Here is a 12455-nt window from a genome sequence, read left to right as displayed (position 1 = left end):
GCTCAGCTTTCCTTTTTAAAGTTAGTAAACTAAACAGATGTGCTGCATTGGTTTTAACTTTTGACACTCCAGGCAACGACCATCAGACCGGGGAAAGGCTGATGGGGGCTGGAAAACTAGGAAGGGAGAAAATAGATCAGGAATAAATATCAACCAATAACATTATTTTAGGTGTTAACAGTCACTGTAGATTGAAATCTAAGTTTTATTTTGTACACCTTGTCTTTCATCATAAACTCTTACACAACCAAAGCCATGGAGAATATAAGAACACATTAAGAGGCTGTGATTCCTGTTATATTACCTTTGGTTATTGTTGAAATGAGAACATAACCCAAAATACATCATGTTAAATAAATCAGTAGCAGTTTATTGGTAAGATAAATAAACATGATAAGAATGTGTTGTATTAGCCGTTGAGATGAACAGGGAGTTAAACTCAGGGTTTCCTCTCTCACATCCATTTTCAGACGTTTCCGGTGTATTTGTGTAACTTCCTCTGCGTTCCCTCCCTCATAAATCTGACTAGAGATCACAGAGTTCTGGTCCTTTTGGGCCCCACTGATCATTAAAATAATGGAGATTTCATCACTCTGGTGTTAAAGTGGAGAACACTTTGACAATCTGGATGAATAGAAATGTTGTTCATATTTTTAGGCAGAGTGAGGGGACCAGTCTGCCCAGTATCAGGTGTCTGGACCTTTTCTGTTTCTGTGATGAGCGTCAGGCTTCAGTCTGGTTTGAATAAATCATTCAGGTAAAACAATCATTGGTGATTTCATAAGTCTCTCAGTTTAGCTAAAAATATTGGTTGTTTAATGTTTTAGTTCCAGATCTACCAGGCACTCATGATAAATGTGAAAACTAATGTAGGAAAATTCAGTAAATCCAGTCAGTGAATTGTTTTTTACATTTTTTTTTTTTTACCTTTTTTGATGGTAAAAATTTTAGAATTTTCTAAAGTAATTTAGCATTTATGGAAATATTTAAATTTAATAAAATGTTTAAGCATTTTGTTTATTGTGAAATATTTCATCAGTTTAGAGACAAACTTTTGGATTTACTGAAATACTCTAGTATTTAAAGAAATACATTTGCACTTTGTGCAGGACTTTTTAAATGTATGTATTTATTTAACATTTAAGAAATGTTATTGTTGGGATCAACAGAAAATCAATCATTTATTGATTATCATGATTTATTGATAAAAATTATTTATTGAAAAGATGGTTTAAATATTGATCATTATTTGTTGATGAACCAGTATTATTTATTGAAAGGTGATTTACTGATCGTCAGTCATATTGATCGATAAAATGTTGTAATTTATTTACAGGTGATTTATCAATAGTCAGTCATCATTAATTGATTTATAATTGTTTTATTTTCAATCAAAATTAATTGATAATCATAATCATTAATTATCAGGTTATTGTCTGATGATCAATCATTAATTATCAGGTTATTGTTTGATGATCAATCATTAATTATCAGGTTATTGTCTGATGATCAATCATTAATTATCAGGTTATTGTCTGATGATCAATCATTAATTATCAGGTTATTGTCTGATGATCAATCATTAATTATCAGGTTATTGTCTGATGATCAATCATTAATTATTGATCAGGTTATTGTCTGATGATCAATCATTAATTATCAGGTTATTGTCTGATGATCAATCATTAATTATTGATCAGGTTATTGTCTGATGATCAATCATTAATTATCAGGTTATTGTCTGATGATCAATCATTAATTATCAGGTTATTGATCAGGTTATTGTCTGATGATCAATCATTAATTATTGATCAGGTTATTGTCTGATGATCAATCATTAATTATCAGGTTATTGTCTGATGATCAATCATTAATTATCAGGTTATTGTCTGATGATCAATCATTAATTATTGATCAGGTTATTGTCTGATGATCAATCATTAATTATCAGGTTATTGTCTGATGATCAATCATTAATTATCAGGTTATTGATCAGGTTATTGTCTGATGATCAATCATTAATTATCAGGTTATTGTCTGATGATCAATCATTAATTATCAGGTTATTGATCAGGTTATTGTTTGATGATCAATCATTAATTATCAGGTTATTGTCTGATGATCAATCATTAATTATCAGGTTATTGTCTGATGATCAATCATTAATTATCAGGTTATTGTCTGATGATCAATCATTAATTATCAGGTTATTGTCTGATGATCAATCATTAATTATCAGGTTATTGTCTGATGATCAATCATTAATTATCAGGTTATTGTCTGATGATCAATCATTAATTATCAGGTTATTGATCAGGTTATTGTCTGATGATCAATCATTAATTATCAGGTTATTGTCTGATGATCAATCATTAATTATCAGGTTATTGATCAGGTTATTGTCTGATGATCAATCATTAATTATTGATCAGTTATTATTTGGGATTGTGTCTTTTTTTTAAAGATGGCTCTAAACACACAAACTGAGAGCGTCCACTGCGGTGTGTCTGCTGACGTCATGACGCCGTCCAGTAGGTGGGGGTGACGTATGGAGCCCCCCTCCCCCTCCCCTCCCTGTCGGTTCTTCTCGCGGATGCTGCGTCCTCCTCCTCTTCCTCCTCCTCCTCCTCCTCCAAAGATGTCGCAGGAGCTTCTCCTCCTCTCTCCGCGCGCGCTCTCTGTCTCTCTCTCCTCTTCGCTCTTTTGTGAACGGAGCACCTAACGGAGCCGCTCACATCCTGGTCCTCCCCCTCCTCCCCCCTCAGAGGAGGTGTTTAAACCCTCACCCTCACATCCTCTCTCTCTCTCTCTCTCCCCTCTCTCTCTCTCTCTCTCTCTCTCTCCCCTCTCTCTCTCTCTCTCTCCTCTCTCTCTCTCTCTCTCTCTCTCTCTCTCTCTCTCTCTCTCTCTCTCTCTCTCTCTCTCCCCCCTCTCTCTCTCTCTCTCTCCTCTCTCTCTCTCTCTCTCTCTCTCTCTCTCTCCCCTCTCTCTCTCTCTCTCCGCTGCAGACCGATCGTCAGGTGACCGTGCGGAGCGGAATATTCACCGTCAGTCGTCGTCTCTCCTCCTCCGCTCCTCCTCTGGACTCCGGGACCCGGAGCCTCCGCAGCCTGCCCCCCCTCCGTGTCCTCTCTCGGTCTGGGACGGTCTCCTCTCCGCTGCCCGCAGATTACCGGGGATTCTAACGGGGATTCTGCCGCCCCGCCTGCGCGCTCGTGCTGATGTCCTTGAGCTCGGCCTGCACGGTGAGTCGGTGAGTCCGTGCGTGTGAGCCCGTGAGCGTGCGTGACTCTTTATTTACCCCGAGGGCCGTTAGATGAGGAGGGCTGTGATGCTCGGTGGTGGTCGGTGAGTTTAACGGGAGGCTTTAACGGAGTCAGGATGCTGAGAGGCCCAGCTGATCGGCAGGACAGACCATAATACCCGCACAGCATCACGCACCGTGTCAGTGTGTGTCTGTGAGCGTGTAGGCAGTGTGTGAGTCTGTGTGTGAGCAGGCAGCAACGATTCATGGAGCAATCTGACATGTTTATATGGCAGCATCATGTACGGTGGCCCTGAAGGTCAACTACAAAAACATTTCACCAGAAGGACCAAATATTTCAGGGAACAAAACTAAAACGTAAAATCCTTCAGCTCAACGCGGAACCGTCTAACGAGACGTAAAAATGCCTCCGAATTATTTCTGACCGTGTGGAACGATCCGCTAAAGAACGACACGCCAAATGTTCCAAAAACCACTCCACAACCCCGAAATAACTCTGACAGTGTGGTTTCACGGAACAGAGACATGCTGCCATCAAAAACTATAAAATAATAACGCTGCATAATTTTAGAAAATGCTAAAGTAGCTCTCAAAACCCCCAAAATTTTATCAAACATAGAAGCATTTCATTTCAATCAAAACCGTCATTTCATGTCAAAATACCTCAGAAATATTTCTGACATTGTGAAAAATTCCAGAAACATGCTGTGCAACAAAACATTCCTTAAACTATTTAAAGAAAACACAAAAAAAAATATTTCTGAACATGCAAAAAAAATATAAAAATATTTCTGACAGTGTGAAAAATTCCAGAAAAATTCAACAAAACATTCCTTAAACTATTTAACGATAACACAAAAACCATTTCTGAACATGCAAAAAAAAAAAAAAAGAATTTCTGACAGTGTGAAAAATTACAGAAACATGCTGTGCAACAACACTTTCTGTAAACTATTTAAAGAAAACACAAAAAATACATTTCTAAAAAATGCAAAAACATTATAAAAATATTTCTGACATTGTAAAAAATTCAACAAAACTTTCCTTAAACTATTTAAAGAAAACAACAAATATATATTTCTGAAAACGCAACAAAATTATAAAAATATTTCTGACAGTGTGAAAAATTCCAGAAAAATTCAACAAAACATTCCTTAAACTATTTAATGAAAACACAAAAACCATTTCTGAACATGCAAAAAAAAAAAAAAGAAGAATTTCTGACAGTGTGAAAAATTCCAGAAACATGCCGCGAAACAACACTTTCTGTAAACTATTTAACGATAACACAAAAAATATATATTTCTGAAAATGCAACAAAATTATAAAAATATTTCTGACATTGTGAAAAATTCCAGAAACATGCCGTGCAACAAAACTTCATGCAAAACTAGTTTAAATTTATAAAATGTTAAGGTACCTTTTAAACCCAAAAATATTAAGTTACTATTTAATCCAAATTCATTTCATAAAACGTAAAAAAAAAAAACCTTACAGAAATATTTCACTGAACACAGAAACTTACCATGCAAGAAATCTACATGCAAAAATATTTTTAGACCATGCATTACATTTATAATATGCAAATAATTTCACGCAATGCAAAAAAATGTTTAATGCAACAGAAAATGTCTCTGTGGTAATTTATTTTAAAAAGTGCACATTTACGTCACAAAACCCCAAAACCATTTCTCATAGTGTAAAAAAATTGAACTAAACATGTAAATATGTGCCGCAGCCAAACTGGTCTGAAACTTTTCAGTTAAAAAAATCTAAATTTTATTTTAGTGAATGTAAAAATATTTCACTTCCTGATATACAAACATTTCATTCAGCGGCAAATTAAGAACAAAATGACATCACAAACTCCCAAAATTTCTCAAAGTTTTAAACATTTCACTGAACACATGAACGTGTCTGCAACAAAACTGTTAAATTCACAATGATTTCACAAACCCAAAATATTTCTCCTGTAAAACATTTATCAACGTTTAATGCAGCATCAAATGTGTCACTTAATGCAATACTCTAATATAAAAAGCCAATAATATTTGTTAAAGTTTTTAAAAAATAAACATATCATGCAACATTTCTTACTGCAAAATTATTTTAAAAAACAAAAATTATTTGTAAAATGCAAAAAAGGAAAGGTTCATAAAGCCTGTAAATTTTTACTCAGTTATAAATTATTTTAGAAAATGCAAAATTATCTCACAAACCCCAAAACATTTCATGAAATACAAAAAAAGTTTCATGAACTTTAAAAGCTTTTAACAAACAAGTAGAACAATTCATCACATATAGCACACACACACACACACATATATATATATATCACAATAGTATCTCATTAAACAGTAAATCATCTATGAATGTAAGCATGTGTCTCTATGAAATGTAAAATGTTTCTGGGTAATATCAGGGTTTAAGTCCTGGGGGTCTTCCTCCACATCATTCCTCTCTCACTCATCTCTTCATTACAGACAACAGAACACCTGATAAATATTGAGAAATTACAGCTGTATTTAAGCAAAAAATATCTTTCAGAAGTTCAAAGATACATCTTAAAATGCAAGGATATGTCCTAAAAATATTTAGAAAAAAAATTTCACACTGAAACAAAAACATTTAAAATAATTTGAGTTTTAAAGAAATAATTAAATGCAAAAATATTCCCAGGATGCACAAAAAGTACAAATATCACTGGAGAAAAAATCAGAAGGTGCAAAAATCTTATTCCACATATCCTAAAATAATTATTTTTTCCCTTTCTTTCTTTCTTTCTTTCTTTTTTTGTAGGTCAAAATATTTTATTACAGAAATTTCAATTTATTCAATATTTTTCAAAGGAAGAAATGGTGAATATCAAATGCAAGAGCCATCTTTACAGTAAGTGATGCTTTATAAAGTTATAGTTTTTTACATTGATTAAATGTTTTTGAATTCAGTTGACTTCAAGGGCCATTGTAGATTATGCCACATTTTGAGATTTATTTAGGCTTCAGGAGAGAAAAGGATTCTTTTAATGGATATTCATCATTTACAGGTCAAATTTAGATTTCTGACATGAGTTTTAAAGATGAGAGGATGCTGGGGAGGATTTGTCCCCGTAAACCACCAAACCGTCCCTCTGTCCCCGTAAACCATCAAACCATCCCCCTGTCCCCATAAACCACCAAACCATTCCTCTGTCCCCGTAAACCATCAAACCATCCCCCTGTCCCCGTAAACCACCAAACCATCCCTCTGTCCCCGTAAACCACATTCGTCCTTTAATGTGTTATTGTGTGATTGGAATGGGAGTTTTAGGGGTTTTGCAGTCCACCATATAATTCCCATGCCAATCAAGCGTGCATCCATGTGTTTCTGGACCTAATGACTCCATCCGTGGCGTCCAGAGTGTGACGCTGCTCCGGTCTCCTAGTAGTCAGGCGTGTTGTTTGTGTCTGTTGTGGCGAGCCGCAGGGGGGTGCGTTTGATCTGCTGATGATCTGAGGCCAGGGGGACCTTCAGGAGCCTGGCGGAGTGGGCCGGCCGGTCACCTTGTGGGGGGACGCCGGTGTGCGTGTGTGTGTGTAGCAGCAGGCTGCAGAGAGTTTGCATGTGTGTGTGCTGCTGCTGCTCTGAGTGAGGATGAGGAGGAGGAAGAGCAGGCACGTCTGAAGGTGACCAGGAAAGGTCGTTCTGGGGGAAACACACTGTTGCATGGGGCCATTCCTGCACGTGCGTGGACCGAGTGTTTGTGTGTAGCTTTGTGTGGAGGTGTAGTAGGGACGTCAGAGTCAGTATTGATCTGTATTAAAGGAAGAATATCGCTGCTATGAATCAGTGCTGTTGGTGGTTTGTAGATGATGTCACAGCGGAGAACCACAGATGGGGGGCAGGAAGTGATTTCACTTTGAGGAGCTCTATCAAAACGCCAAAGCGTGCTGTTTGTAACCGTGTCAACCGTCCAAACTGTGACAAAGAAATGAGCTGATTTAAGGTGAAACAGAATACCAAACAGGATCGGAGCTGGATGTTTGGCTCACAGACGGCTCTTCATCTGGTCCCAGCTCGGCTTTTTAAATGTGGATTAACAGGCTCGGTCATGAATCATCATTACATGGTCCTGTACTCAAATAAACCAATAATCTGTCCTTTATACTGACCGTCCATGGTTGGCAACTTTTCGCTCCTCGCCAGTTCCACCAACTTTTCCAAAAGTTGCCGGCTGTGGTCTACTGTTTGGCAAAAATGGAGGGAAAAAGGCATTTTACATCTAAGGTTATTAATAACCACTCCTATCAAAGCTACAAAACAGGAATTTTCTAGTTCATTTATTCATGCTGTAGTAAACGTAGCCTTTCTCTACATGTAAACCCCTTTACTCAAAACAGAATGAACTGTTCTAGTCATGTGATCAGTGTGGATGGGCATGCTGACTAAAACAACAGGAATGTTTCTACGCTCCAGAGAATGACGTGTACCAACGTCAGGATGTCAGAAAATAAAGTAGAAGGAACTGAAACAACTGTGATTGAAAATTAGTTTAATAACTGATAAAAAAAAAAAAGCTGAAAAATGGAGAAACAAGCACAAGGTAAAAATGTGCAAAAAAGCAAAAAGTGAAGGGAAAAAGTGGTAACAGAGTGGCAAAAATGCTTTACAAGAGACTAAAATAGGATTACGGCAGCAGAAATGGGTTTATAAGGGCGCGTTCACACCAGAGCTGTTTGGTCCGCCTTAAATGAACTCTGGTCTGATTTCCCTGATAGTCCGGTTCATTTGGAGTGGTGTGAAAGCTCACACGAACTCTGGTGCGGACCAAACTAGCGAACTCTGGTCCACTTGAAAACAGGGGGTCTCGGTCCGCTTCCTAACAAACCCTGGTGTGGTTTGTTTGAGGTGTGAAAGCAAAGCGGACCAACTTGTGAACCAACGACAGGAAGTGGCACAAAGTGTGATGATATACGGATTTATATGTGATTTAATACACTCAAATACATGTCGGTACCTCGCTTGGCGTCTTGGTAACCATAGCAACACATCGTAGTCCGTGCTTATTTATTCGTCTCATGTTAAGAACAACATGTTAGACAGCTCACCGCCTCGCTGGCTGTCCATAACGCCCCAATGCAAGAGCAGAAACCACAAGACAGCGTAAATTCTGTGTTTTTTCATTGTTTATGTGAAAAAAAAGACCAGCGGAAGGAGTTTCATCTTCTTCTACGCCTTCTTTTCTCCTTGGTCGCCGTTTGTTCATGGCGACAGCGCCCCTAGTGGGCAGATGTTGTAGGTGTTCAGACGGTTTGGTCCGCTTGACCAAGAGAGCAGTGTGAATGCGAACCAAACCAAAGGAAAGTGCAACAATGCTGCCATTTCTGTTCCAAAACGGACCGAGTCCCCCGGACTATCTGGTGTGAAAATGACCTAAGAAGCAAAGATGGCTGTAAACAGTGATGTCTAAAAATAGCATGATTAAGTTATCTGAACATTAATACCCAATAACAGATCGACTCTCTTTTTTAGCTCCAACAGAGGGAACTGTTAGCTAGGATGCTAGCGCTAATGCTACTGATCAAACACACATGCCCTCGTATCATCACTAAATCACAGCTGGGGAAGGACCATTCTCAGGGTCTATAGAGGGGTGCAGTCATGACATAATTTTGTAGGCAAACCTGGAAGTTAGCGTAGCATGGGTTCCCTCGGCGTCGAGCCTATGGGATTTTTGAATGGGTTTTTGGATCATTGCTGAAAATAAGCTCTGTGTCCAATAAAAGTTTATGAAACTTACACGTTTTGTTCCTAAAGATAATCTTCTTAAACTGATAATATCAGCACCATATCTGGTTCGTTAATCTGTCGAAAGTAAATAGCTAACGTCATGCTATATTGAACTACAACACGGTCGACTGACTTTATCACACGCAGATACAACTGAATGGCTCAGTTGCTGCGCTTTGGATGATGACGAATGTAGTCCTTGTTAGCTGTCTTTTAGCAACCGCCGTTATTAAGACGTGAAAAGATACACAATTCAAAGGTGGGGCACGTGTCAGATGTATTTATGTTGTACGATAAAAACGTTAAAAAACGTGAGCTTGTGTTCACCACAAGACATTTAACCCAAAACTCATTCCAAATTCCCAGAGACTTTCAGACAAGGGAACATGAAGTGCTAAAATGCTAACACACTACCGCGTTTTAGGACTCATTCCTGCACCACTCTATAAGGGGCCCGGACAACTCTGTGGGCGGGGCCTGTTCATCTGTATCACGTGACTGCAAATAACCTATAGGTCGGTCTTTACAGCTGTCAGGAGGTTTTGCAAATTTTTAACCAATAAAAAGTGTGGAAAAGCTCCACTGTGTCCTACAGCTGTCAGTGATTCCTCTGACGCCCACCTCAGGTCCTCTCAGCATGGTTCTAAACGCTGACCCGTTCACACCGCTGTGACTCAGCAAGACTCCATTAAAGAGATTTATCTCTGAAGTTACTGCACACTACCAGCGAGGTAAAACGGCTGCCACTGCTGGAGCAGCACAGTGATATGTGACGGACAACAGCTCAGTCTGAGTCCAGTCATCAGCGTGTGTTAGTCCAGCATTAAGGGCAGCAGGGTAGCTAACCGTCACCACTCATGCTGCTCTAGTCGAGCACAGTAAACAGGTCAGACCTGAGCTCATTCCTTTCTAAGTTTGACGGCTGTAATAACAGCAACATACAGCGAGTATGCTCACTTTGTAGAGCGTCTCTGTTGAAGAAGAAGCTACGAGCTGCATTTGTTTGTCTTGAGCCCAGCGCTGCAGCCATTCATCTTACACCAACTTTAACAGCTGTTTGAAGATGTTTAAAGGACTCATGACTCTTGTTTTAAGTCTGTGGTGAGTCAAAGATGCGGGCCGTGGCGTTAAATGAGCTCAGAGAAGCAGCTGTAGACTGTAGCTGACTGAACTAGCATGGTAGCCAAAGCTAAGCTAAATCAAAGATAGATGTGCTACTTCCATTAAGTTCTTCATAATAAAAGTCTGTAGTTATGGTGAACGCCCACATCAGAAAATGGGCTCAAGTCATTAGCAGCTTCTACTCACCTGAGCGGTGGCGAGACGACACCTTAAAGTGGGTGTGATGTAGCCCTACAGTGATGCAGGTGTGTGTCTACCTGTAACAGCTCCATCCTCTGCCTGTGTTCATGTCTGTCTCCACATGAGTGAGACTGGCTCTGAGCCAGCTCAGACAGGAAGTACTTAACGGTACCCGCCCTCTTTCTACACCTGGATGCAGCAGGTTAGGGTGAAGGTCTGCATGGACCATCAAACAGAGACCTTCCTAAAACAAACTCCAAACCTCTCCAAGAATGCATGGTGAATAACCTGCAAGATTTTAAAATGAGATCTGCAATCTGATCTCAAATTTCATGTTTTAATGAGTTTAAGAAAAATAATCCTAAAAAAATCGTCCTCTCTTAAACGCTGTCAACAACTACTACCTGACATCAGAACTGTCTGGGCCCCTGATAAACCCAGACAATAGACCCTAAAAACCCAGGGAATGGACCCTAATAAACCCAAGAATGAACCCTGATAAACCCAGAGAATGGACCCTGATAAACCCAGAGAATGGACCCTGATAAACCCAGAGAATGGACCCTGATAAACCCAGAGAATGGACCCTGATAAACCCAGAGACTGGACCCTGATAAACCCAGAGAATGGACCCTGATTAACCAGAGAATGGACCCTGATAAACCCAGAGAATGGACCCTGATTAACCAGAGAATGGACCCTGATAAACCAGAGAATGGACCCTGATAAACCCAGAGAATGGACCCTGATTAACCAGAGAATGGACCCTGATAAACCCAGAGAATGGACCCTGATAAACCCAGAGAATGGACCCTGATAAACCAGAGAATGGACCCTGATAAACCCAGAGAATGGACCCTGATAAACCCAGAGAATGGACCCTGATAAACCAGAGAATGGACCCTGATAAACCCAGAGAATGGACCCTGATAAACCCAGAGAATGGACCCTGATAAACCCAGAGAATGGACCCTGATTAACCAGAGACTGGACCCTGATAAACCCAGAGAATGGACCCTGATAAACCCAGAGAATGGACCCTGATTAACCAGAGAATGGACCCTGATAAACCCAGAGAATGGACCCTGATAAACCCAGAGAATGGACCCTGATAAACCAGAGACTGGACCCTGATAAGCCCAGAGAATGGACCCTGATAAACCAGAGAATGGACCCTGATAAACCCAGAGAATGGACCCTGATAAACCCAGAGAATGGACCCTGATAAACCCAGAGAATGGACCCTGATAAACCAGAGAATGGACCCTGATAAGCCCAGAGAATGGACCCTGATAAACCAGAGAATGGACCCTGATAAACCCAGAGAATGGACCCTGATAAACCCAGAGAATGGACCCTGATAAACCAAGAGAATGGACCCTGATAAACCCAGAGACTGGACCCTGATAAACCCAGAGAATGGACCCTGATAAACCAAGAGAATGGACCCTGATAAACCCAGAGAATGGACCCTGATAAACCCAGAGAATGGACCCTGATAAACCCAGAGAATGGACCCTGATAAACCCAGAGACTGGACCCTGATAAACCCAGAAAATGGACCCTGATAAACCCAGAGAATGGACCCTGATAAACCCAGAGAATGGACCCTGATAAACCCAGAGACTGGACCCTGATAAACCCAGAGAATGGGCCCTGATAAACCCAGAGAATGGACCCTGATAAACCCAGAGACTGGACCCTGATTAACCCAGAGAATGGACCCTGATTAACCCAGAGAATGGACCCTGATAAACCCAGAGAATGGACCCTGATAAACCAAGAGACTGGACCCTGATAAACCCAGAGAATGGACCCTGATAAACCCAGAGAATGGACCCTGATTAACCAGAGAATGGACCCTGATAAACCCAGAGAATGGACCCTGATAAACCCAGAGAATGGACCCTGATAAACCAGAGAATGGACCCTGATAAACCCAGAGAATGGACCCTGATAAACCAGAGAATGGACCCTGATAAACCCAGAGAATGGACCCTGATAAACCCAGAGAATGGACCCTGATAAACCCAGAGAATGGACCCTGATAAACCCAGAGAATGGACCCTGATAAACCAGAGAATGGACCCTGATAAACCCAGAGAATGGACCCTGATAA

At 40.0% G+C, this 12455-nt stretch overlaps 1 protein-coding gene across 5 annotated transcripts in view; it reads left to right on the top strand.

Moving 5' to 3' along the window:
- The first annotated feature begins 3013 nt into the window (after positions 1 to 3013).
- Positions 3014 to 12455, top strand: part of atp2b3b (ATPase plasma membrane Ca2+ transporting 3b) — a 98261-nt gene continuing 88819 nt past the window's right edge. For 4 of the 5 annotated variants that reach the window (XM_041800031.1, XM_041800029.1, XM_041800033.1 and 1 more), the window contains exon 1: positions 3014 to 3245. The gene's annotated coding sequence lies outside the window, so the exon portion shown is untranslated. Of the gene's footprint in view, positions 3254 to 12455 lie in introns of all 5 variants that reach the window. The other variant, XM_041800030.1, reaches the window with a different exon arrangement.

The sequence above is a fragment of the Cheilinus undulatus genome, linkage group 11, assembly GCF_018320785.1.
Source record: "Cheilinus undulatus linkage group 11, ASM1832078v1, whole genome shotgun sequence".
Taxonomy (NCBI): Eukaryota; Metazoa; Chordata; class Actinopteri; order Labriformes; family Labridae; genus Cheilinus; species Cheilinus undulatus.
Note: the sequence above shows the minus strand (reverse complement) of the source record. Positions and strands in the feature narration are given on the sequence as shown.